The 13,650-nt window shown below is 43.8% G+C and overlaps 1 long non-coding RNA gene across 11 annotated transcripts in view; it reads right to left on the bottom strand.

Moving 5' to 3' along the window:
* The window catches only part of LOC307188209, a 1,799,555-nt gene that overhangs the window by 984,652 nt on the left and 801,253 nt on the right, over positions 1–13,650 (bottom strand). For all 11 annotated transcript variants that reach the window (XR_013828831.1, XR_013828832.1, XR_013828833.1 and 8 more), the window contains exon 2: positions 6,214–6,299. This is a non-coding gene — a long non-coding RNA (uncharacterized lncRNA). The remainder of the gene's footprint in view (positions 1–6,213; positions 6,300–13,650) is intronic.

The following is a 13,650-nucleotide window of genomic DNA, read 5'->3' as shown; positions in this document are numbered from 1 at the left end:
GAAAAAGAAACATCATAAGATATCAGTAATACACGGAATGTAAACTTGGCTACACAGGAACTGAATTACAGAACAGAACAGGGTCTCAAATTTAGAAAACCAACTTATGCTTGCTTAAGGGGAAAGGTGAGTTGGGGTGCTGCATAAAACCAGAGATTGAAATGAGCACAGATAAAGTTCCTTAAGTCAAATATGGAATAGACAAGAGCTACTCCTTGCTCAACGAAATGGACTCAACACCGCATATTAAACGCCTAAGAATGTACCTGACTAGTAAGTATCTTAAAACCTATGGATTGCTATGTCTCCGAAAGAGAATCAAGCATGTGTACAGGGGCATAAACGCAGCAGTGATAGGATTGGAGAGGTTCGGTGAGCAAATGAAGACCCTTTGAAGTCATATTGCATGGTACCCATTACACGGGTCTTAACTCTCCAGGTTTAAGGTATTCTTCCTTCAGCTAAAACATGCATGTGGAACCCAAGTATGATCAACCATGTGAACGGGAGACGTGTTCAAATATGTCTCAGTTTTCCTCCCCTGGTACTCGGGTGCAACATTCCAGACGCTTTACTAACACTCTCCTGACTTGGAGAGTCAGGCCCTTTAAACTCCTGTTTGGCACAGTTTGCAATTTCTGCGGAAGATGAACAGGAATAGCGAGAACCAATGAGAGACTAGCTGGAGGTGTCTGGACGGGCAAATTTAACTCTCATTTCCCACCAGGAAGAGGAATTAACCAAAGGCTCAGCGTGCCATGCCGGAACTAGATTAGGGCCTGAAGCCATCCTGCGGTGTTGCGGCCAGCTCAAAAGAAAGCGAGTTGAAGAAAGGAGCTCAGGGGCACTGTAATTCACAAACCTGCAGAGTTATAAATGACAGCTATCGTCCAAAAATAGACTGAAGTAAGGCTGCCAAGAAGACTTGAAAGCGGGGCAGAATTGCAGGAAACCGATTTCAGGAGGTAGACTGGAATTGCATTGAAAGCATAGGAAAAGAGGCAGAACGTCCACAATGATGCACTTGGCCAAAAAGGGCGTATGCGTTTTTTCCTGAATATATTCAGGAAAAAACGCATACGCCGTTTTTGGCCAACCAAGCAAGCAAGCAAAGGAAATCTGCACTACAATGAAGTCTCACTTCCCCCCGGTCAAAAGGGCCATCTGAAAAAAGTGTAAAATCCAGAAAGGCAGGACAGGCCATGGAGAACTGGGAGCCTTGTTATGCTGATGGGCGGGATGTAAATTGCCAACAACCACTCGGGAGAAGTGTATGGTGTTTCCTGAAACATCTAAAAAACAAAGCAACAGAGCCTAGGGCACTGCCACTTATGGTCCTATAGATTAGGGAAATTAAAATCAAAAAGACACAGCCACCCCAAAGTTTGGGACGCCTCTGTTTACAAGAACCTCGTTTACAGTACAAGTTCAACATCGCAGAAAGTGAAAAATGGATAAAGAAGTTGTGGTATTTACTTACAAAGCAATATCACTCAGCAATGAAATCTATGTCATCAGGCCCTTAGCATCACAATGAGTGGATTCAGGTATGATGATTCAAACTGAAATAAGTCACACAGAAAAAGAAACATTATAAGATATCAGTAATACACAGAATGTAAACTTGGCTACACAGGAACTGAATTACAGAACAGAACAGGGTCTCAAATTTAGAAAACCAACTTATGCTTGCTTAAGGGGAAAGGTGAGTTGGGGTGCTGCATAAAACCAGAGATTGAAATGAGCACAGATAAAGTTCCTTAAGTCAAATATGGAATAGACAAGAGCTACTCCTTGCTCAACGAAATGGACTCAACACCGCATATTAAACGCCTAAGAATGTACCTGACTAGTAAGTATCGTAAAACCTATGGATTGCTATGTCTCCAAAAGAGAATCAAGCATGTGTACAGGGGCATAAACGCAGCAGTGATAGGATTGGAGAGGTTCGGTGAGCAAATGAAGACCCTTTGAAGTCATATTGCATGGTACCCATTCCACGGGTCTCAACTCTCCAGGTTTAAGGTATTCTTCCTTCAGCTAAAACATGCATGTGGAACCCAAGTATGATCAACCATGTGAACGGGAGACGTGTTCAAATATGTCTCAGTTTTCCTCCCCTGGTACTCGGGTGCAACATTCCAGACGCTTTACTAACACTCTCCCCACTTGGAGAGTCAACGCCTTTAACCTCCTGTTTGGCCCAGTTTGCAATTTCTGCGGAAGATGAACAGGAATAGCGAGAACCAATGAGAGGCTAGCTGGAGGTGTCTGGACGGGCAAATTTAACTCTCATTTCCCACCAGGAAGAGGAAATAACCAAAGGCTCAGCGTGCCGTACCGGACCGAGATTAGGGCCTGAAGCCATCCTGCGGTGTTGCGGCCAGGTCACAAGAAAGCGAGTTGAAAAAAGGAGCTCAGGGGCACTGTAATTCACAAACCTGCAGAGTTATAAATGACAGCTATCGTCCAAAAATAGACTGAAGTAAGGCTGCCAAGAGGACTTGAAAGCGGGGCAGAATTGCAGGAAACCGATTTCAGGAGGTAGACTGGAATTGCATTGAAAGCATAGGAAAAGAGGCAGAACGTCCACAATGATGCACTTGGCCAAAAAGGGCGTATGCGTTTTTTCCTGAATATATTCAGGAAAAAACGCATACGCCCTTTTTGGCCAACCAAGCAAGCTTGCAAAGGAAATCTGCACTACAATGAAGTCTCACTTCCCCCCGGTCAAAAGGGCCATCTGAAAAAAGTGTAAAATCCAGAAAGGCAGGACAGGCCATGGAGAACTGGGAGCCTTGTTATGCTGATGGGCGGGATGTAAATTGCCAACAGACACTCGGGAGAAGTGTATGGTGTTTCCTGAAACATCTAAAAAACAAAGCAACAGAACCTAGGGCACTTCCACTTATGGTCCTATAGCTTAGGGAAATTAAAATCAAAAAGACACAGCCACCCCAAAGTTTGGAACGGCTCTGTTTACAAGAACCTCGTTTACTGTACAAGTTCAACATCGCAGAAAGTGAAAAATGGATAAAGAAGTTGTGGTATTTACTTAAAAAGCAATATCACTCAGCAATGAAATCGGTGTCATCAGGCCCTTAGCAGCACAATGAGTGGATTCAGGTATGATGATTCTAACTGAAGTAAGTCACACAGAAAAAGAAACATCATAAGATATCAGTAATACACGGAACGTAAACTTGGCTACACAGGAACTGAATTACAGAACAGAACAGGGTCTCAAATTTAGAAAACCAACTTATGCTTGCTTAAGGGTAAAGGTGAGTTGGGGTGCTGCATAAAACCAGAGATTGAAATGAGCACAGATAAAGTTCCTTAAGTCAAATATGGAATAGACAAGAGCTACTCCTTGCTCAACGAAATGGACTCAACACCGCATATTAAACGCCTAAGAATGTACCTGACTAGTAAGTATCGTAAAACCTATGGATTGCTATGTCTCCGAAAGAGAATCAAGCAAGTGTACAGGGGCATAAACGCAGCAGTGATAGGATTGGAGAGGTTCGGTGAGCAAATGAAGACCCTTTGAAGTCATATTGCATGGTACCCATTCCACGTATCTCAACTCTCCAGGTTTAAGGTATTCTTCCTTCAGCTAAAACATGCATGTGGAACCCAAGTATGATCAACCATGTGAACGGGAGACGTGTTCAAATATGTCTCAGTTTTCCTCCCCTGGTACTCGGGTGCAACATTCCAGACGCTTTACTAACACTCTCCTCACTTGGAGAGTCAGCGCCTTTAACCTCCTGTTTGGCCCAGTTTGCAATTTCTGCGGAAGATGAACAGGAATAGCGAGAACCAATGAGAGACTAGCTGGAGGTGTCTGGACGGGCAAATTTAACTCTCATTTCCCACCAGGAAGACGATATAACCGAAGGCTCAGCGTGCCGTGCCGGAACCAGATTAGGGCCTGAAGCCATCCTGCGGTGTTGCGGCCAGGTCACAAGAAAGCAAGTTGAAGAAAGGAGCTCAGGGGCACTGTAATTCACAAACCTGCAGAGTTATAAATGACAGCTATCGTCCAAAAATAGACTGAAGTCAGGCTGCCAAGAGGACTTGAAAGCGGGGCAGAATTGCAGGAAACCGATTTCAGGAGGTAGACTGGAATTGCATTGAAAGCATAGGAAAAGAGGCAGAACGTCCACAATGATGCACTTGGCCAAAAAGGGCGTATGCGTTTTTTCCTGAAATATTCAGGAAAAAACGCATACGCCCTTTTTGGCCAACCAAGCAAGCTTGCAAAGGAAATCTGCACTACAATGAAGTCTCACTTCCCCCCGGTCAAAAGGGCCATCTGAAAAAAGTGTAAAATCCAGAAAGGCAGGACAGGCCATGGAGAACTGGGAGCCTTGTTATGCTGATGGGCGGGATGTAAATTGCCAACAACCACTCGGGAGAAGTGTATGGTGTTTCCTGAAACATCTAAAAAACAAAGCAACAGAACCTAGGGCACTTCCACTTATGGTCCTATAGCTTAGGGAAATTAAAATCAAAAAGACACAGCCACCCCAAAGTTTGGAACGGCTCTGTTTACAAGAACCTCGTTTACAGTACAAGTTCAACATCGCAGAAACTGAAAAATGGATAAAGAAGTTGTGGTATTTACTTACAAAGCAATATCACTCAGCAATGAAATCTGTGTCATCAGGCCCTTAGCAGCACAATGAGTGGATTCAGGTATGATGATTCTAACTGAAATAAGTGACACAGAAAAAGAAACATCATAAGATATCAGTAATACACGGAATGTAAACTTGGCTACACAGGAACTGAATTACAGAACAGAACAGGGTCTCAAATTTAGAAAACCAACTTATTCTTGCTTAAGGGTAAAGGTGAGTTAGGGTGCAGCATAAAACCAGAGACTGAAATGAGCACATATAAAGTTCCTTAAGCCAAATATGGAATAGACAAGAGCTACTCCTTGCTCAACGAAATGGACTCAACACCGCATATTAAACGCCTAAGAATGTACCTGACTAGTAAGTATCTTAAAACCTATGGATTGCTATGTCTCCGAAAGAGAATCAAGCATGTGTACAGGGGCATAAACGCAGCAGTGATAGGATTGGAGAGGTTCGGTGAGCAAATGAAGACCCTTTGAAGTCATATTGCATGGTACCCATTCCACGGGTTTCAACTACCCAGGTTTAAGATATTCTTCCTTCAGCTAAAACATGCATGTGGAACCTAGAGTATGATCAACCATGTGATCGGGAGACGTGTTCAAATATGTCTCAGTTTTCCTCCCCTGGTACTCGGGTGCAACATTCCAGACGCTTTACTAACACTCTCCCCACTTGGAGAGTCAGTCCCTTTAACCTCCTGTTTGGCCCAGTTTGCAATTTCTGCGGAAGATGAACAGGAATAGCGAGAACCAATGAGAGGCTAGCTGGAGGTGTCTGGACGGGCATATTTAACTCTCATTTCCCACCAGGAAGAGGAATTAACCAAAGGCTCAGCATGCCGGGCCGGAACCAGATTAGGGCCTGAAGCCATCCTGCGGTGTTGCGGCCAGGTCACAAGAAAGCGAGTTGAAGAAAGGAGCTCAGGGGCACTGTAATTCACAAACCTGCAGAGTTATAAATGACAGCTATCGTCCAAAAATAGACTGAAGTAAGGCTGCCAAGAGGACTTGAAAGCGGGGCAGAATTGCAGGAAACCGATTTCAGGAGGTAGACTGGAATTGCATTGAAAGCATAGGAAAAGAGGCAGAACGTCCACAATGATGCACTTGGCCAAAAAGGGCGTATGCGTTTTTTCCTGAATATATTCAGGAAAAAACGCATACGCCCTTTTTGGCCAACCAAGCAAGCTTGCAAAGGAAATCTGCACTACAATGAAGTCTCACTTCCCCCCGGTCAAAAGGGCCATCTGAAAAAAGTGTAAAATCCAGAAAGGCAGGACAGGCCATGGAGAACTGGGAGCCTTGTTATGCTGACGGGCGGGATGTAAATTGCCAACAACCACTCGGGAGAAGTGTATGTTGTTTCCTGAAACATCTAAAAAACAAAGCAACAGAGCCTAGGGCACTTCCACTTATGGTCCTATAGCTTAGGGAAATTAAAATCAAAAAGACACAGCCACCCCAAAGTTTGGGACGCCTCTGTTTACAAGAACCTCGTTTACAGTACAAGTTCAACATCGCAGAAAGTGAAAAATGGATAAAGAAGTTGTCGTATTTACTTAAAAAGCAATATCACTCAGCAATGAAATCTATGTCATCAGGCCCTTAGCATCACAATGAGTGGATTCAGGTATGATGATTCTAACTGAAATAAGTCACACAGAAAAAGAAACATCATAAGATATCAGTAATACACGGAATGTAAACTTGGCTACACAGGAACTGAATTACAGAACAGAACAGGGTCTCAAATTTAGAAAACCAACTTATGCTTGCTTAAGTGTAAAGGTGAGTTGGGGTGCTGCATAAAACCAGAGATTGAAATGAGCACAGATAAAGTTCCTTAAGTCAAATATGGAATAGACAAGAGCTACTCCTTGCTCAACGAAATGGACTCAACACAGCATATTAAACGCCTAAGAATGTACCTGACTAGTAAGTATCGTAAAACCTATGGATTGCTATGTCTCCGAAAGAGAATCAAGCATGTGTACAGGGGCATAAACGCAGCAGTGATAGGATTGGAGAGGTTCGGTGAGCAAATGAAGACCCATTGAAGTCATATTGCATGGTACCCATTACACGGGTCTCAACTCTCCAGGTTTAAGGTATTCTTCCTTCAGCTAAAACATGCATGTGGAACCCAAGTATGATCAACCATGTGAACGGGAGACGTGTTCAAATATGTCTCAGTTTTCCTCCCCTGGTACTCGGGTGCAACATTCCAGACGCTTTACTAACACTCTCCTCACTTGGAGAGTCAGTGCCTTTAACCTCCTGTTTGGCCCACTTTGCAATTTCTGTGGAAGATGAACAGGAATAAAAAACGCATACGCCCTTTTTGGCCAACCAAGCAAGCTTGCAAAGGAAATCTGCACTACAATGAAGTCTCACTTCCCCCCGGTCAAAAGCGCCATCTGAAAAAAGTGTAAAATCCAGAAAGGCAGGACAGGCCATGGAGAACTGGGAGCCTTGTTATGCTGATGGGCGGGATGTAAATTGCCAACAGACACTCGGGAGAAGTGTATGGTGTTTCCTGAAACATCTAAAAAACAAAGCAACAGAACCTAGGGCACTTCCACTTATGGTCCTATAGCTTAGGGAAATTAAAATCAAAAAGACACAGCCACCCCAAAGTTTGGAACGGCTTTGTTTACAAGAACCTCGTTTACAGTACAAGTTCAACATCGCACAAAGTGAAAAATGGATAAAGAAGTTGTGGTATTTACTTACAAAGCAATATCACTCAGCAATGAAATCTGTGTCATCAGGCCCTTAGCAGCACAATGAGTGGATTCAGGTATGATGATTCTAACTGAAGTAAGTCACACAGAAAAAGAAACATCATAAGATATCAGTAATACACGGAACGTAAACTTGGCTACACAGGAAGTGAATTACAGAACAGAACAGGGTCTCAAATTTAGAAAACCAACTATGCTTGCTTAAGGGTAAAGGTGAGTTGGGGTGCTGCATAAAACCAGAGATTGAAATGAGCACAGATAAAGTTCCTTAAGTCAAATATGGAATAGACAAGAGCTACTCCTTGCTCAACGAAATGGACTCAACACCGCATATTAAACGCCTAAGAATGTGCCTGACTAGTAAGTATCTTAAAACCTATGGATTGCTATGTCTCCGAAAGAGAATCAACCATGTGTACAGGGGCATAAACGCAGCAGTGATAGGATTGGAGAGGTTCGGTGAGCAAATGAAAACCCTTTGAAGTCATATTGCATGGTACCCATTACACGGGTCTTAACTCTCCAGGTTTAAGGTATTCTTCCTTCAGCTAAAACATGCATGTGGAACCCAAGTATGATCAACCATGTGAACGGGAGACGTGTTCAAATATGTCTCAGTTTTCCTCCCCTGGTACTCGGGTGCAACATTCCAGACGCTTTACTAACACTCTCCCCACTTGGAGAGTCAGCGCCTTTAACCTCCTGTTTGGCCCACTTTGCAATTTCTGCGGAAGATGAACAGGAGTAGCGAGAACCAATGAGAGGCTAGCTGGAGGTGTCTGGACGGGCAAATTTAACTCTCATTTCCCACCAGGAAGAGGAAATAACCAAAGGCTCAGCGTGCCGTACCGGAACCAGATTAGGGCCTGAAGCCATCCTGCGGTGTTGCGGCCAGCTCAAAAGAAAGCGAGTTGAAGAAAGGAGCTCAGGGGCACTGTAATTCACAAACCTGCAGAGTTATAAATGACAGCTATCGTCCAAAAATAGACTGAAGTAAGGCTGCCAAGAGGACTTGAAAGCGGGGCAGAATTGCAGGAAACCGATTTCAGGAGGTAGACTGGAATTGCATTGAAAGCATAGGAAAAGAGGCAGAACGTCCACAATGATGCACTTGGCCAAAAAGGGCGTATGCGTTTTTTCCTGAATATATTCAGGAAAAAACGCATACGCCCTTTTTGGCCAACCAAGCAAGCTTGCAAAGGAAATCTGCACTACAATGAAGTCTCACTTCCCCCCGGTCAAAAGGGCCATCTGAAAAAAGTGTAAAATCCAGAAAGGCAGGACAGGCCATGGAGAACTGGGAGCCTTGTTATGCTGATGGGCGGGATGTAAATTGCCAACAACCACTCGGGAGAAGTGTATGGTGTTTCCTGAAACATCTAAAAAACAAAGCAACAGAACCTAGGGCACTTCCACTTATGGTCCTATAGCTTAGGGAAATTAAAATCAAAAAGACACAGCCACCCCAAAGTTTGGAACGGCTCTGTTTACAAGAACCTCGTTTACAGTACAAGTTCAACATCGCAGAAAGTGAAAAATGGATAAAGAAGTTGTGGTATTCACTTACAAAGCAATATCACTCAGCAATGAAATCTATGTCATCAGGCCCTTAGCAGCACAATGAGTGGATTCAGGTATGATGATTCTAACTGAAATAAGTCACACAGAAAAAGAAACATCATAAGATATCAGTAATACACGGAATGGAAACTTGGCTACACAGGAACTGAATTACAGAACAGAACAGGGTCTCAAATTTAGAAAAACAACATATGCTTGCTTAAGGGTAAAGGTGAGTTGGGGTGCTGCATAAAACCAGAGATTGAAATGAGCACAGATAAAGTTCCTTAAGCCAAATATGGAATAGACTAGAGCTACTCCTTGCTCAACGAAATGGACTCAACACCGCATATTAAACGCCTAAGAATGTACCTGACTTGTAAGTATCTTAAAACCTATGGATAGCTATGTCTCCAAAAGAGAATCAAGCATGTGTACAGGGGCATAAACGCAGCAGTGATAGGATTGGAGAGGTTCGGTGAGCAAATGAAGACCCTTTGAAGTCATATTGCATGGTACCCATTCCACGGGTTTCAACTCTCCAGGTTTAAGGTATTCTTCCTTCAGCTAAAACATGCATGTGGAACCCAAGTACGATCAACCATGAGAACGGGAGACGTGTTCAAATATGTCTCAGTTTTCCTCCCCTGGTACTCGGGTGCAACATTCCAGACGCTTTACTAACACTCTCCCCACTTGGAGAGTCAGCGCCTTTAACCTCCTGTTTGGCCCACTTTGCAATTTCTGCGGAAGATGAACAGGAATAGCGAGAACCAATGAGAGGCTAGCTGGAGGTGTCTGGACGGGCAAATTTAACTCTCATTTCCCACCAGGAAGAGGAAATAACCGAAGGCTCAGCGTGCCGTGCCGGAACCAGATTAGGGCCTGAAGCCATCCTGCGGTGTTGCGGCCAGGTCACAAGAAAGCGAGTTGAAGAAAGGAGCTCAGGAGCACTGTAATTCTCAAACCTGCAGAGTTATAAATGACAGCTATCTTCCAAAAATAGACTGAAGTAAGGCTGCCAAGAGGACTTGAAAGCGGGGCAGAATTGCAGGAAACCGATTTCAGGAGGTAGACTGGAATTGCATTGAAAGCATAGGAAAAGAGGCAGAACGTCCACAATGATGCACTTGGCCAAAAAGGGCGTATGCATTTTTTCCTGAATATATTCAGGAAAAAACGCATACGCCCTTTTTGGCCAACCAAGCAAGCTTGCAAAGGAAATCTGCACTACAATGAAGTCTCACTTCCCCCCGGTCAAAAGGGCCATCTGAAAACAGTGTAAAATCCAGAAAGGCAGGACAGGCCATGGAGAACTGGGAGCCTTGTTATGCTGATGGGTGGGATGTAAATTGCCAACAACCACTCGGGAGAAGTGTATGGTGTTTCCTGAAACATCTAAAAAACAAAGCAACAGAACCTAGGGCACTTCCACTTATGGTCCTATAGCTTAGGGAAATTAAAATCAAAAAGACACAGCCACCCCAAAGTTTGGAACGGCTCTGTTTACAAGAACCTCGTTTACAGTACAAGTTCAACATCGCAGAAAGTGAAAAATGGATAAAGAAGTTGTGGTATTTACTTACAAAGCAATATCACTCAGCAATGAAATCTATGTCATCAGGCCCTTAGCATCACAATGAATGGATTCAGGTATGATGATTCTAACTGAAATAAGTCACACAGAAAAAGAAACATCATAAGATATCAGTAATACACGGAATGTAAACTTGGCTACACAGGAACTGAATTACAGAACAGAACAGGGTCTAAAATTTAGAAAACCAACTTATGCTTGCTTAAGGGTAAAGGTGAGTTGGGGTGCTGCATAAAACCAGAGATTGAAATGAGCACAGATAAAGTTCCTTAAGCCAAATATGGAATAGACTAGAGCTACTCCTTGCTCAACGAAATGGACTCAACACCGCATATTAAACGCCTAAGAATGTACCTGACTTGTAAGTATCTTAAAACCTATGGATAGCTATGTCTCCAAAAGAGAATCAAGCATGTGTACAGGGGCATAAACGCAGCAGTGATAGGATTGGAGAGGTTCGGTGAGCAAATGAAGACCCTTTGAAGTCATATTGCATGGTACCCATTCCACGGGTTTCAACTACCCAGGTTTAAGGTATTCTTCCTTCAGCTAAAACATGCATGTGGAACCTAGAGTATGATCAACCATGTGATCGGGAGACGTGTTCAAATATGTCTCAGTTTTCCTCCCCTGGTACTCGGGTGCAACATTCCAGACGCTTTACTAACACTCTCCCCACTTGGAGAGTCAGTCCCTTTAACCTCCTGTTTGGCCCAGTTTGCAATTTCTGCGGAAGATGAACAGGAATAGCGAGAACCAATGAGAGGCTAGCTGGAGGTGTCTGGACGGGCAAATTTCACTCTCATTTCCCACCAGGAAGAGGAATTAACCAAACGCTCAGCATGCCGGGCCGGAACCAGATTAGGGCCTGAAGCCATCCTGCGGTGTTGCGGCCAGGTCACAAGAAAGCGAGTTGAAGAAAGGAACTCAGGGGCACTGTAATTCACAAACCTGCAGAGTTATAAATGACAGCTATCGTCCAAAAATAGACTGAAGTAAGGCTGCCAAGAGGACTTGAAAGCGGGGCAGAATTGCAGGAAACCGATTTCAGGAGGTAGACTGGAATTGCATTGAAAGCATAGGAAAAGAGGCAGAACGTCCACAATGATGCACTTGGCCAAAAAGGGCGTATGCGTTTTTTCCTGAATATATTCAGGAAAAAACCCATACGCCCTTTTGGCCAACCAAGCAAGCTTGCAAAGGAAATCTGCACTACAATGAAGTCTCACTTCCCCCCGGTCAAAAGGGCCATCTGAAAACAGTGTAAAATCCAGAAAGGCAGGACAGGCCATGGAGAACTGGGAGCCTTGTTATGCTGATGGGTGGGATGTAAATTGCCAACAACCACTCGGGAGAAGTGTATGGTGTTTCCTGAAACATCTAAAAAACAAAGCAACAGAACCTAGGGCACTTCCACTTATGGTCCTATAGCTTAGGGAAATTAAAATCAAAAAGACACAGCCACCCCAAAGTTTGGAACGGCTCTGTTTACAAGAACCTCGTTTACAGTACAAGTTCAACATCGCAGAAAGTGAAAAATGGATAAAGAAGTTGTGGTATTTACTTACAAAGCAATATCACTCAGCAATGAAATCTATGTCATCAGGCCCTTAGCAGCACAATGAGTGGATTCAGGTATGATGATTCTAACTGAAATAAGTCACACAGAAAAAGAAACATCATAAGATATCAGTAATACACGGAATGTAAACTTGGCTACACAGGAACTGAATTACAGAACAGAACAGGGTCTCAAATTTAGAAAACCAACTTATGCTTGCTTAAGGGTAAAGGTGAGTTGGGGTGCTGCATAAAACCAGAGATTGAAATGAGCACAGATAAAGTTCCTTAAGTCAAATAAGGAATAGACAAGAGCTACTCCTTGCTCAACGAAATGGACTCAACACCGCATATTAAACGCCTAAGAATGTACCTGACTAGTAAGTATCGTAAAACCTATGGATTGCTATGTCTCCAAAAGAGAATCAAGCATGTGTACAGGGGCATAAACGCAGCAGTGATAAGATTGGAGAGGTTCGGTGAGCAAATGAAGACCCTTTGAAGTCATATTGCATGGTACCCATTCCACGGGTTTCAACTCTCCAGGTTTAAGGTATTCTTCCTTCAGCTAAAACATGCATGTGGAACCCAAGTACGATCAACCATGAGAACGGGAGACATGTTCAAATATGTCTCAGTTTTCCTCCCCTGGTACTCGGGTGCAACATTCCAGACGCTTTACTAACACTCTCCCCACTTGGAGAGTCAGCGCCTTTAACCTCCTGTTTGGCCCACTTTGCAATTTCTGCGGAAGATGAACAGGAATAGCGAGAACCAATGAGAGGCTAGCTGGAGGTGTCTGGACGGGCAAATTTAACTCTCATTTCCCACCAGGAAGAGGAAATAACCAAAGGCTCAGCATGCCGTACCGGAACCAGATTAGGGCCTGAAGCCATCCTGCGGTGTTGCGGCCAGCTCAAAAGAAAGCGAGTTGAAGAAAGGAGCTCAGGGGCACTGTAATTCACAAACCTGCAGAGTTATAAATGACAGCTATCGTCCAAAAATAGACTGAAGTAAGGCTGCCAAGAGGACTTGAAAGCGGGGCAGAATTGCAGGAAACCGATTTCAGGAGGTAGACTGGAATTGCATTGAAAGCATAGGAAAAGAGGCAGAACGTCCACAATGATGCACTTGGCCAAAAAGGGCGTATGCGTTTTTTCCTGAATATATTCAGGAAAAAACGCATACGCCCTTTTTGGCCAACCAAGCAAGCTTGCAAAGGAAATCTGCACTACAATGAAGTCTCACTTCCCCCCGGTCAAAAGGGCCATCTGAAAAAAGTGTAAAATCCAGAAAGGCAGGACAGGCCATGGAGAACTGGGAGCCTTGTTATGCTGATGGGTGGGATGTAAATTGCCAACAACCACTCGAGAGAAGTGTATGGTGTTTCCTGAAACATCTAAAAAACAAAGCAACAGAACCTAGGGCACTTCCACTTATGGTCCTATAGCTTAGGGAAATTAAAATCAAAAAGACACAGCCACCCCAAAGTTTGGAACGGCTCTGTTTACAAGAACCTCGTTTACAGTACAAGT

The sequence above is a fragment of the Stenella coeruleoalba genome, assembly GCF_951394435.1.
Source record: "Stenella coeruleoalba genome assembly, chromosome: 6".
NCBI classification, from domain to species: Eukaryota; Metazoa; Chordata; class Mammalia; order Artiodactyla; family Delphinidae; genus Stenella; species Stenella coeruleoalba.
This window is presented reverse-complemented; position numbering and strand designations above follow the sequence as displayed.